We start from the raw sequence: 13,645 nt of genomic DNA, 5'->3' as shown, positions 1-13,645 counted from the left end.
CTGGTCAGCGAGAAGTTGTGCTGTGGAGGAATTGGCGGAGCCCCGGTGTTGAAGTTCTCGGGCGGAGGCATGAGCAATCTCATTGCCTCGAACTCCCGCGTGCCCTGGTACCCACATCAGCTGTTTCCACTGACCCTCTTGACGACTGGCCGCAGCCTGTTGCAGTATTGAGTGTGCGAGGTGGCCGACTTGACCTCTTGCGAAATTGCGATGCGCCGCCCGGGAATCCGTGAGGACAAAGGTGGCTCTTGGATTACGCATGGCTAAGGCTATACCGGCTGTGATCTCTTCCATGGCTGTGATCTCTATTCCGGTGGCCGAGATGCAGTCTACCACCTGTCCCCTGTGTACAACGGTTGCCGTGGAGCGGTTGTGCAGGGGTCCGGCGGCATCTACAAAGAAGGCACCTGCGTGATCCGAATACTTGTCGTAGGCTTTGGCTCTGGCAGCTCTCCTGTTTTCGTGGTGGACGGGGTGCATATTACGTGGCAACGGGCGAGTGATGATATCCTGCTGCCATTCTGGTGGTAGTGATCGCTTGCTGGCGACCTGAGTGGGTGTATTGATGCCCAGTGCTTCTAGCGTGGTGCGACCTGCTTTGGTGCGTGCAAGCCGAATGACTTGGTTCATGTAATGAGCTTGGAAGAGTTCTGACTCTGTATTATAGATGCCCATTTCAAGGAGCCTGTCATTCATGGCCCATGGTGGTAGAGTGAGGGCTTTCCGATATGTGAGTCGGAGTAGACGGTCCAGTTTGAGTTCGTCCTTTTTGAGAACGCGCAGGTACGGGAAGCTTTTTTGAATTTTATTAAAATTTTTTTTCAAACGAAGCTTGTATATACGCTAGCCTGCGCCGGTCTCGTACCGGCGCAGGCTAGCGTATATACAAGCTTCGTCTGAAAAAAAATTCAGAGCCCTTCCACTACTGTGAAGATGGACGCCAGTGAAGCTGTGACTGTGGTGGGTCTGCTATAGTGAATATTGCTATAGAGAATTTATATATTATAATTATTGACTATATTGAGCGTCTTCGGCATGTTCGTCAAAGAGCAAGGACACAGGTTTCTTGTTTTCGCCCGGCGCGATAGTCAAGTAGTGCGTTTGCTGCTCCAAGTCGTCCCCCCCCCCTATGCTTACAGACTAGCGTATGAGCCACAGCGTTCATAGCCGCGGCACACTTTACGGCACCGTCAGGATCCTGGAAGATGCGGGTAAACGAGCGACCGTCCCATAGCGAGTCCAAAGGGCCACTGCTGATAACAGCGCTAGCGCGATCTCTACGTCACGAGACAAAGAGAGACAGTGCTTGGTAGGACGTGCCGCCGCCGAGTATTGCGACACTTGTGAAAGGGGCATCGGCGGTGAAGAGGGGTGTAACAATTGACCATCCAAAATTCGCTTTGAAACCTCTGCTGAGGCACAGCTGGCGGGTAACCGCCACGCACATGGAGCCGAAATTGTTGTTCTACGCGTCGTTTTGTTCTTCACTCTCACACTCTCAAGTTCAACAAGTGGCCACAGAGGGCGAAAAAATCGACTGCGCGGTGCTGGTAATAAACCAAGCATAGTACATCGTCAAAAAGTTGCTCCCGTGAGCGCATTATCTCCTTATAGAGGCGCCGTAGTAAGCGCAATTTCAACCTACAATTCTCCCACACTAACCGAATCGTTTTTATTACATGACAAAAACTGCAAACTTATTATTCCTAAGTATACATTGTACTCTTGAGTACGGACTCTGTTTTTGTTTTTGCCATTATAAGCGCAAAATAACGTTCAGCATCATCAACCACCCACGTGACCTCTGGCCTGCATTAAATTTTAACTGGTATGCTTGCGTGCACGGCAGGCAAGGATTCATGGGCTCGTACACTTAGACTGGTTGCTTACTTTGAGCCAAAAACAGTTAATTGCGCTTCCATACCTCGCGCTACACATCTAGGGAAGAAGTGACGTGTTTGATAGCGGAGATGTAAGCTCGAAAGCTAGGTTTCGCTCGTGAGCCATGCGGAATACGTCTGCACCGAAACGGGAGCCGGATTCTGCTGCGACTGAGGACGCCAATAGCGGTGAGTCGTTTAACGTTGCTGCTTGCGTCGTTATGTAATATTAGTCTCGTTAATACGCAGGCGCAGAGAAATTAACGAACTAAATCCGGCGTTACATTCGGGTAGTCAGGACCCTCCGTTGCCGTTTCTGAAATAAACCTTTAGGTGCGAGGCCATCGTTATACACACAGTCACAAAAGAGGGAGCGATATCGGAACGCGCGTCAAATTTTTCATCTCGTTGTAGCCGTGACCATAGGTGACTGAGTAGCCTTATCTATCTATCTATCTATCTATCTATCTATCTATCTATCTATATATATATATATATATATATATATAATTAGTCTGCCGAAAACTTTTTTCGTCCACAACACCGAATAACCCGTTGGTAAATTGAAGTGAAAGTACTGAATATAATGTAGTAAACAGTTGAACGCACGATAATTCACCCACAGTTCGTATTGTTGGTTCCAAATGTTCTTGCTGTTCTGTTTAGTTTACCTTAGGGCAGTCACCGAAAAAGAATGCCTTGCAATCGTTTGGGCAATCACCAAATTTCGACCTTACGTATATGGCCGTCCATTTGACGTCGTGACTGATCACCACGCCCTGTGCTGGTTGTCGTCGTTAAAGGACCCCTCTGGTGGCCTAGCTTGTTGGGTGCTTCGTCTACAGGACTATGGCATCCGTCTTGTCTACCGGTCCGGTCGTAAGCATACGGATGCCGATGCTCTTTCGCGCTCGCCACTGCCCGATGAGGATGGTGCTGCGTCTGTCTCCAGCTAGGATTCTTCGTCTCTTACATACACCGACATGCCAGCTGAGCAACGCCGCGATCCTTGGATAGCCTCTCTTCTGGAGTATTTATCTCAAGCGTCACCACACACCACCGACCGCTCGCTTCGGCGCGCTGCTCGTCACTCCCTTCCGCGATGGGCGACGCAGTAGTGAAGCGATGCATCACCTTTGTGCAGAAAAGGAATGCATCAGTTCTAATAGCTGCATGTCTTTCATGCATTTTCTTGTGGAACCAGCAGTGTGATTTCGTCTAGTGTAGAGATGAGCACAAGAATGTTCTCATTTGTGATGCTAATAATACTTAAGCTGTTGAAACACGTTGTAGTTAGACAGGCATCCATTTTATGGACAGTCTGTATCTTCTTTCTGGGGTTTTACGTGCCAAAACCAGTTCTGACTATGAGGCACGCCGTAGTGGAGGGCTGCGGATTAATTTTCACCACCTGGGGTTCTTTGCCGTGCGCTACAACGCAAGCACACGAGCGTTTTTGCATTTCACCTCCATCGAGATGCGGCCGCCGCGGCCGGGATTCGATCCCGCGATCTCGTGCTCACTAGCGCAATGTCTTAGCTGACTGAGCCACCGCGGTTGGTTTTATGTACAGTACCAACATTTAACCTGCTGCTTAAGCACCCTAAAAACAAACAGTGTATATTTGCATGTGTTCTGCTGTCACGAACCATTACAATATACAGGGTGTTTCAGCAAACACATTTTCAATTTTTTAAAGGTTTCCTGTGGAAGATAGCGCAATTCTGGTTAATGAAGTGGTCTACTCGAAGAGGCGGACATTACTTGCACAAGAAACTGAAGTGCATAATCAACTAAATCACAAAAATCTACTAATTAGGTTTTAACTAATTACCTGATGGCCCATATTGCAATTTACAAATTGTAGCCGTGTAGTTCGCAAGGCGGATCCACGAGTAACGAATTCTCATGATGACACCAGTTTCGAGATATTAATTCCCGAACTTTGCGGAGAAATGCATTGGCGTTCCAGTTATTTTGTGCTTCAATGCATAAAGCGACGTTTTGTTAAGCCAGTGACTGGAACGCCAATGCATTTCTCCACAAAGTTCGGGAATTAATATCTCAAAACTGGTGTCATCCCGAGAATTTGTTCCAAGTGGATCCGCCTTGCGAACTCTACGGCTACAATTTGTAAATTGCAATATGGGTCATTAGGTAATCAGTTAAAACCGTAATTAGTAATTTTTTGTTAATTAGTCAATTATGCATTTCAATTCCTTGTTGACCCTTTCTGCACTATCACCAGGATCAGCTCGTATTTTCGCACACGCACACGAAAAGCGCACGGCCGGAAGCCTAGCCAGACACAGCTTCGCTCTAGAAAAGCGGTGTTGCACAATTGGCCAAGTGGGCGCATTGTCCGAAAACGATTGAAATAGCGAGAACACACGGAAGACAATTACCCATGCAGCGGCAAGGCAGCGTTTGGCTTTCATTTTCTTAATAGTTCGTGTCTGCCATGCTGCCATAATTTTTAAACATGGTCGCAGAAGTGCGCACATTGATTGTAAAGGTTGCAGGCGCTTCGGTAACTCAACCCTCGCGTAAGCGATGTCGGTCTCGGATTCCTGCTGCATGCTCAAACGATCCTTTTGATTATACTACACGCTTAATCCAAAAAGAACGAGATGGTAGTAGTAGTGCGTCCAAAGTGATGTCAGATACTATTGGGATTTTATTTCGGGCTAGGGAGACCCGCAAAACCAGCCTGGTCAGGCATCAGCTGATCGCCAGAGATTACGGTTTCTTGGGGTTTTGTTCACCTATTCCTTATGGCGACTGCGATGTAGTACTGATGTTAGCAGTGTTAAATCGCTTATTTACAACATCTCTCCACCATATGGATCTGATTTGCTGATCCGAGACCAGCAGAGCGGGACGTGTTGCTGAATATTTCTGGCACCTGCCTGAAAAAGGCCGTTCTCACCAGACAGAATCTATTGTTGTAGCATACGCTCCTTAATAGCTACAGGATTGAAATCTTAATGGCTAGTAGGAAATCGAAGTATCGCCATCTTACATATTTAAAATACTTGCTTATTGTATGTTTTATCAGCGCATTTTGTATAATTCCAGTACTTCTCAGTAAAGTTCGTTTTGCAAATTGTATTGCATATTAGAACCTAATGTGTGCTTTTGAAATTCATATTGGAGAAATTAAACTTCTTTCGCTATTTTATTGTATTGCTTACTGTTATAATTCTGATGGCGTATTCATTACTATTATAAAGCGAAGAAAACATTACGCTTATGCAGACTGCATAGACATATGGATACTATAACACACAGAGCATATTTTCCACAGACTTATACCGTAGAGACACAGATTAGCTACAGTACGCAAATGAAATTATAGCAGGTTGATCAGACTGCCATAAATGCAGTATTAGTGAAACAGGGAGGGCTGCACGCCCTCACATAAATGTTCACTGTAATATACATTTTTTTCTTGCTCAGGTTTCGTCCATATTACGTGCACATTTCATTGTTGCATGGGCAGATGCACTTTTCTCGGATTAGTCGTCTTTTTTTTTATTTAAGAGGATAAGGACCGTTCACAGGACAAAGGCAGCTGCAAAAAATATTGTTCAACATATACGCGCGGACAGCTCTCCGAGACAACGGAGAGAAAATATAGGCGTGTGCGTATGCGTCATTACATAAGTGTCAACGCGCCAAGTAGTTTGTCAGCGCTCTTGGTTTCTAAGAGCAAATAATTACGTTTGTTTCCACTTGCGATTCTATCGCATTTGCCCAAACGCGGACGAGACCAACAGAAACAGAACTCAAATTTAACCTTTAGTAGTGTATTTAGTCTGTTTTCCTGTTGTAAATACCATGCTACTGTTCTCTTTTCCCGAACCTAAACTAACGCATACGACAATTTCTATACCGCTCTTACTGGGCCCCATTTTGCCTCCGTAGCTTACCCTTGATTGGCCATGACTAAACCTATGCTAAATTTACCAAAAGCAAAAAAAGAAACGCATTGAAATGTAAGGGAAGCGAAGCTCTCATGAAGCGGTTCATCAAATTCTCTACAACTAAATGTGATGCGTGCAGTTGTCTGTATTGTAATTTCTTTCCATCGTATAATCACTGCAATGTCTGTGTGTTTCACTAGACGAGATATGCCGAAATGTAAACAGCAGTTTATGCGAGTGCGCACTGTGAGACGTCAGCGCAGCGATGTTATGATGTCGAGTGACGAACGGTGACGAAGGCTGCACGCAAAGCAGCGTTGTACGGAATGGCGTTCCTGGAACTAATTCCTTTTAGATGCGAAGCAGCTTATGGTCGGGGCTATGTCACTCTCTCCCTCCCTCCCTCCATCCAGCCGCCGTGCGGCGTCCACACACGCACTGCGTATGCGCATCCTCCTCCCCCTCCTCGTCTTATCTCATCTCTCCTCTTGGCATTCCTCCTCTCTTCTCCGGATTGCGCAACGAATGGCAACACCTGCGGCTCCGCGCGCGATAATGCGAAGCAGCCTAGGCTAGAGGCGCGACGGTAGGCGCTGCATACTCCGCGGAGGGGTGCCACTGTAGCTCGCGGTATAATGACGCGCGCGCGCTCCGCTCCTCTCATTCTCCTCCCGCAACGCCGCGATGAGTGCCACGGACAGCGCCAGCGTGAACGCCAGTGTCAGCGCCGTGGACAGCGCCGCGGAGAAGAGGGCTAGAGTCGCTGCCACGAAACGGCAGCGGCGACAGGCCGATCCCGAATTTCGGGCTCGCGAAGCCGGTAGCTACGTACCTCAACCTAACGGAAACGACGAACTGAAAACTAGTGGGCACTTGAGTCGACCCCATGGCTGCTTCGCCTACTACTCAGGGTTCCCCTACGGGAAGATGGTGTAATTTTTTGTGAAGAACGGAGCAACGCCACCGTTTCCTTAAGGGTGGGTGGAACTGTAACGGTAACTCGTTAAGTTCCACAACTTTCCTTCTGTAAACGTTCGATCGCATTGAACAGACGCACGCACGTACGCAGCACATCATGCAGGGGTGACTGAGGGAGGCGCAAAGAACTACCACTTGCCCATCCACGTGACTATAGTGCATTTTTTGTTCGGGAGTTTTCCGTTATATTTTTTTATGACTTGGCGTCAAGGTTGTCACGTGATGCTCCCTCCTGTATATTTCCTTCATGCCGGCCTGCCGCAGAGGAACGATGACGTCAGGAACACAGCGCAACTCGAGGGACTTCGTGGCGGATGGAAAATTTCCACTCCTCACGTGACTCGCATTTGAAGGCCAATGTGTAAAATGCCATATGTGTTGCACTTTCAGTACACGAGCACCAAAACTGCAGTTAGACACGTCTGAAGTATGTCTGGTGCTCTCTGAAAGATTTGTCACGAAGCGTTTCTTTCGATTCTTTTTATCGCCAGATATTCTGCTGCCGGCGATGTTACAGTTCATATAATATACGTAGTGCGCTGTGAGTTTTTAAGTGCTCGTTTTTTTCACCTCAGGATTGTCCGACACTAGGAGGAGGCGGAATAAACTTTTATTGTAGAACCAGCACTTTATGATGGCCGGGCCTAAGCCTCGCATGAGGGGACGTCGCCGCCTGACGGGCGTGCTGGGTCACCCAGGTGTGGTCGTCGAGGGCGGAGCTCCGCAGAGCCTCACGCAACCTCGACGAGATGGTCGTGGTGTTAATGTGTGTGTACTGTGCTGCGCACTCCCACAGCATATGCGAAAGCGTAGCCGGGTGAGTGCCACAGCACCGGCAATTGGGGGTACTGTAAACTTCAGGGAATATAAGGTGGAGGCGGCCGGGTGAAGGGTACGTATTTGTTTGTAGCAGACGCAGGGTGGTAGCCTGCGCCCGGCTGAACTTGGGGTGAGGTGGGAGGAAGGTTCGGCGACTGAGGTAACATGCCTTAACGAGATCGCTACAAGTGGTCAGATTGTCCCTGGTGACTATATTTTAATTTTAAAAATGAGATGCAACGTTAATGTAAAGACACGTTCCAAGCGTAACTGGAACGCTGTTCCTTTCACAAAAAGAACTTGTTACGGTAACTCGTTTCAAGATCAGGAAGCGACGAGGAACGAGCTTTCGTTCCTGTTTCAGAGGGACGTGTACAACACTGACTCAAAGCGAAGTACGCCCTGAAATGCAGTACTAAGATTCGCCCGCGTCATTCCTTCGTCTATTGCCAAGCAATGGTAACTGCATGGCGTGATCACGCGTGCTGTAGCCCGTGCTACACGGCGTGACGCATGTTCCAAATCGTCTCAAACATCTACTTCATTTGGCACGAGGGATCGGGGCCGAATTATGAGAGTACCGCGCTGTTATGCGTGGAGGCGGTAGTCCGGTACAGGCAGAGGTCCAGATTGCTTTCGCGAAGCCGTAGGGACTGACTATTCACGCATGCCTTACTTTTTTGCATACACATGTTCAACGAACTAACCCCCGTATCCTCAAAACTATTCCTCGACACGAAGATTTTCCTTCTCTTCACCGAGTTGAGCATAGCGCCGGTCCTCGTATGAAAAAGAAGCTACACTTCTCAAGAAATACAAAGTTTTCAATCACGCACAGTGACCACTTCTGTCGATAGGCGGCGCTGCAGTAAACATTCTCGTGTGGAGAGGGAAGTATAGAGTCGGTGAACTTTCTAGAATACGGGTGTGTGTGTTCAAAGAAAAAGCTGCGTGTCAGATATTAACGTATGTGGTTAAAATTCACACGTGAGGAGTTATCGCTACATGTAAACTAGTCTGGCTTGCGTTCCCTCTTAAATTTCACAATACCCCATATCTTATGAAGTGCCCTTTTAGAGTGTCTTTCTCTGGAGTCACCGATGCTTCGACCAGAGACAACAGTAACTGTGCTACTCTTCTTAAATTTATTTTTCCCGATCCAGCATAGAAATCTTTAATATAGCAAAACCAGTAAGAAAATAACATTTGTGCATGCACATCAGTTTTCTGCAGAGCCTCCCAGCGAATATGGAGGAAGTCTTACAGTTTCTGTGCCTGGAAACCAACTGTATGTTGTTATAAACCTCGATGAGAAGCCGACAGTGCTTGCTGTGTTCTAATAACTGGAATAATTAGTTAAGAATGAGTTAACAAACTATCCATTACCAACTTAACCTAGAATATCAATACAAGGCTCTTGGAACACATTTGAAAAATCCACTTCCCTATGTTTCCAACGCCTTTGTAACTCCATTATTCGCGCTTCAAATGAAGCACGCAAAAGCGGTTCCAAGCCACTAACGCACTCTGCATTTACGCCACACCGGCTTTCTCTAAAATTCAGAGGAGGAGCTACGAGAGAGGAGGCGTACCGGGAGCTATTGAAAGGAATGTACTAAACCTCCACAAACCTTGTATTGAGTTCGTGCCCGAAATTGAATACAAACACATTTATTTAATTACCCACACTAATTAAATATTAGGGGCACAACATTACTGACGTTGTCTTCGGGAGGCTGATAGCAACATATGGTTTCACCAACGCAAAAAGCTTAGCTTTTTTTTTCTTGCTCCGTGTTAGCTGATTCACCCGCTTAAAAGTTACAAAATTACCACGTAAGCCCCAGTGACACATACCTCATATCGTCTAGAAAGCACGGCAAGCATTCAGAGACTTTGTGCACCATTTTCAACCTTTTACCGTCTCATAAATTGTACCCGTTGACAGCGCTTACGTTAGCATCTCATTGATACGCTCGATTGTGCATTGTCCTCATGACGCGTCATGCATGCGGCAACTTTAAGCGCAGACAAACGCCAGATTATTCATGACTAAGCGATAGACCACACAAAAAAAAATGGAGCCCCCCCTCCCCCCAGTTCTTCCATTCTCCGCTTCCCCTCTCCGCTTCTACCCTCTCACGCACACACTTCGAAATAAGCCAGAGATATCTTTCGGCGTGTTACGTCCACTCCGACATGCCGATAATTCAGATCTAGCAAGTATTCAAGGAAAACTAAAATGTCGCCTATCCGTCAAATATATCGTCTTGGGTTATATAGACCCACTTGCGCGTTTGCTGTCGTAGTGATCAGGAGGAAAGAAACTATACTTTATACTCTCTGCAAAATTTCGCGGCTAACTGTATCTGTATTCGGCTTTACGCTGGGTCTCCTTCCTACCATTGTGTTTCTAGACCACATTGCCTCAAGTTGTAAAAATTTTCACAACCCTTGTGGAGAAATACAAACGTTCTGCCAACTGGGTACAGCTGAGCACGTGGCAACTAATGTGTAAATGTTCGTTACCTTTATGGCGGCCGAACGAGCCTCCTGATGTGAATTCGGCTCTTCGCACACTTGACAACAGATTGCTCCCACAAAGAGATCGAAGGCCTTGCGGGTATTTTTCTTTATATTACTCCCAGAAAGAAATCTTTCTGCATTTAGTTAACCGCTGCATTTCTTTTTAATGTCTACGCCTTGCTTCCACCAAACTACTTTATTTCAGTTATTGTTTATTTTAGCCAATCTTACTGTATAGGTAATTTATCTTTGTTCAAAAACCTTTCCTTGAAGTATACTCCAAGAAAACGCCACTCTTTCCTAATTTATGGGTAATATCTTGTACCAAAGGAAACTGAACGCTGACGGCTTGTGCACAAAAGAGCTCCGGCTCCATTCCTACTCCAGTAAAAGCATTTGCCGATAAAATGAGTTCGATATACTTTTTCACGAGCAATACCCAGCATACAATGAAACAGCCTCGGCGCAAATGACTGAGCCCTGTAGAACATAAACCACACATCTCCTTACTTCAGTCAGCTCGAGATATTTGCAAGAAGCATACAGAAATTACTCACGCCGTGGCGTTCCTTGACTGCGAGGTGAAATATAATGGTCTGCTACGGAAAGCTGTAGCCTTGGATACTGCGAGCATGTCGCGCGGTTTGGTCGTGATTCTTTTCCTATTGTTTGTTTCTTCGACAGAAAATCTCTACCACGTACGTAAAGAAAGCACAATAATCTTTGTCAGCATAATTGAACGCCTTTCAAGAAGCCACAATGCAGGTCTTCGAAGGATGCTCAAGCACTTGTTCAAGGGTAGTTTTGGTAAAATTATCGCTAGATTTAAGACAAACCTTCGCGGAAACCTTTTAAATGCGCATATTTTTATTCAAAAGGGTTAAATTTGCATAGCACAAAACGAAAGAGACTGTTGAACTGAGTCGTGGTAAAATTTGGAAGGCAGTTGTGTTAAAGTTATTTCTGCATATCTTACTCAATTGTGCTAGGCACTACTCACACATAAATTTTTAGAACAATTTGACGTGTAATAGTATCTGCTTAATGTGCAAACCTTACTGATGTCGACGACTGCTGTCTCAAGTAACTGACAGTAATGGTGCAATGAAATCTTAATTATGTTGTGAAGGTATTCGTGTACGGAATTGAATTACAAAAGTGAATGCTTCAGGATTTTTTGTGGTTTCAGTGTCCTAGTTTATGATGAATATTTTATCCCGAAGGACAAAGTCAACCTTGCTGGCGGCAGAGCCCAGATCGATGTTCTAGCATGCGGCAGGTCTCAAATATTCCTGTGTGTCACGGTGAAAGTTCCATCAATATTATATGTGGCTTTTCCATTAAAAAAAGTTGGCCGCGTGAAATGTATGCCCAATCGATTAGGTGACCAAAGGGCAAAGCTACCGGGTTGCGCGCGACGACACGGCTCTTAGCATGTGTTTCAATCCCTCGATACTAAGAACAACCTAGATCAATGGGAAGGAAACCCGCACTAGCAGAGGTATAGCAGGTTGGAGATCAGTTGAAAGGAAAATAGAAACACAAAGAAAATTTATTGAAAAATCTAATTGTATAAAAAATTACCGAGGTGTAACCGAATCACAGCAGTGAAACGTAGAAATGTTCACATTATTATTGAGTAATATGTGGATAAATGACCCGTAATGAAAGAGCATTATTAGAGATTTGAGAGAATAAAAAAATATGAAGAAAACAGAGAGAAAAGTAGATCAAAGAAAAAAAAAGAAAACACTCTTCAGAATTCTCGAGTTCGCGAGCCGTGAAAAGCCTCCTGGTCTGGTTCTGCATGGTGGCGAGCAGGATGGCAATCCTTTTTGACTGTACACACAAGGGTTTGGACTGCAGAGTTGTAACTGGGAGAGGTATGATCATACAGGGAGCAGGAATAAACATAGCGAAAAACAGTGAAACAGGTGCCTAGGTGAAAGGAAGTGAGATAATATTTGGGGTGGGTGTGAGAATGTACGGGTGATATGAGGGAGAAGGGAGTTTCGTATGAGTACTGATGAATCAGGCATTCCGTCTGTCGAGTGCTTGGAGGCAACATCCACCTTTATTGGCTTAATCGAAGGAGCCAAGAGAACGAACGATGACAAAACAAAAATAAAACTTAAAGAGAAGACGAAAAAGAAAGGGAGAAAATGGGAAGAAAAAGAAGAAAAGGGATCAGGGACATTCAGGCACTATATACTTGTTCAAGAACAAGCAGGAGACGTGAATGAGTAAATGTCGCGATATAATCGAATTAATAGTGCTCTCTTTCTCCTATCAGGGAGTGCTGATTTATTATGAGTAGACATTATTGTAGTGGTGTAATTGTCTTTGATCAGACTGGCAGTTTGATGAGTTATTAGAAATCATAAAAATTGTAACGAATATATGTCCATGCCATACCGCATTCACAATTATTGCGAGGAAGAAGATGAAATCGGCAGTAATCAAGTGTTAATAATTCGGGCGCGAACTGTAATAAGATGAGCTATTGGTTTTTCGAGCGAAAGCGAGGGACGAATGCTGTGGGTGCTTGGAACCCATTTAAAAGTCGCAGTTTCGCCCGAAAGGAGAAGCATCGATAGTGATAGCAAACTATCGGCAAACTTTAACAATAAGGCTAGTAGTTTTATCGGCCGTGTAAACTTGTAAACATAGGCATACTAACTCAATGAACAAGGTGATGTAACGCGCGCACAAGCAAACATGAACACATCTCACTCGATGACAACGGAAACTCGCTGTCAAAACGCTGGAGTGAGCACGCGCGTCAGCAGCGACCTCCTTTAATTGGGGAACGCTAAAATCATTTAAACGCCGTGCCTTTTGCGTCTTGGTGGGCACGTGGCCTAATGCTTCCAAGGAAGACCTGTGATTCTCGCCCCCGTATTGCAGAGCGTTCCTTCACTCAACACTGCACCTCTACTTATGAAAGGGGATGGCAGCAGCGCCCTCGGCAGTAGTGATCACTGCGCTTCATTGACACCCCACGGCAGTTCTTGAGAAGCGTAGCGTCACAATCCGCCGAGGGGCAGCACTGTGCTTTAATCAGTGGACCGGAGGACGAGCCCTCGAGTTGAGGATCACTCGAGACCACGTACGGGGCTAGCCCCCGAAATCTCAATTAAGTGGTCCTCAACTCGAAGCTCTTCCTCCGCTCAACCGCATGGAGCCCAGTGCCGTCCTTCGACTATATGAAGTTAATACAATTCTCAAGAATTTCCGTAGATTACCATTAAGCCTAGTAACCACTCCGGTGGAAAGGTGGCGCTGCTGTTTACTTTCTTTATAGAAAGTGAGAGAAACAAAGACCGTAAATTAGATGCAAGGAATGCGAACAAAAATGACGGTGGAGATTTACAAGAACGACCAGAAACAAATTATAAGGCAAAATTTGCATGATACCGCAATGGGCAGTGCCTTGATATTAGAGGCTCGAGCTGGTTGCCCTAAGGACAAAAACATATGGGAGTAAATATTCGCAACCAGACGAGGCGTGTGTCT

The 13,645-nt window shown here is 45.8% G+C and overlaps 1 protein-coding gene across 3 annotated transcripts in view; it reads right to left on the bottom strand.

Annotated features, from left to right (window-relative positions):
• LOC119433929 (neprilysin-1-like) overlaps nucleotides 1-10,783 on the bottom strand; it is a 97,237-nt gene extending 86,454 nt beyond the window's left edge. For all 3 annotated transcript variants that reach the window (XM_049658872.1, XM_049658871.1, XM_049658870.1), the window contains exon 1: nucleotides 10,687-10,783. The gene's annotated coding sequence lies outside the window, so the exon portion shown is untranslated. The remainder of the gene's footprint in view (nucleotides 1-10,686) is intronic.
• Between the last annotated feature and the right edge of the window lie 2,862 nt (nucleotides 10,784-13,645).

Source organism: Dermacentor silvarum, chromosome 11 (genome assembly GCF_013339745.2).
Source record: "Dermacentor silvarum isolate Dsil-2018 chromosome 11, BIME_Dsil_1.4, whole genome shotgun sequence".
Taxonomy (NCBI): Eukaryota; Metazoa; Arthropoda; class Arachnida; order Ixodida; family Ixodidae; genus Dermacentor; species Dermacentor silvarum.
Note: the sequence above shows the minus strand (reverse complement) of the source record. Positions and strands in the feature narration are given on the sequence as shown.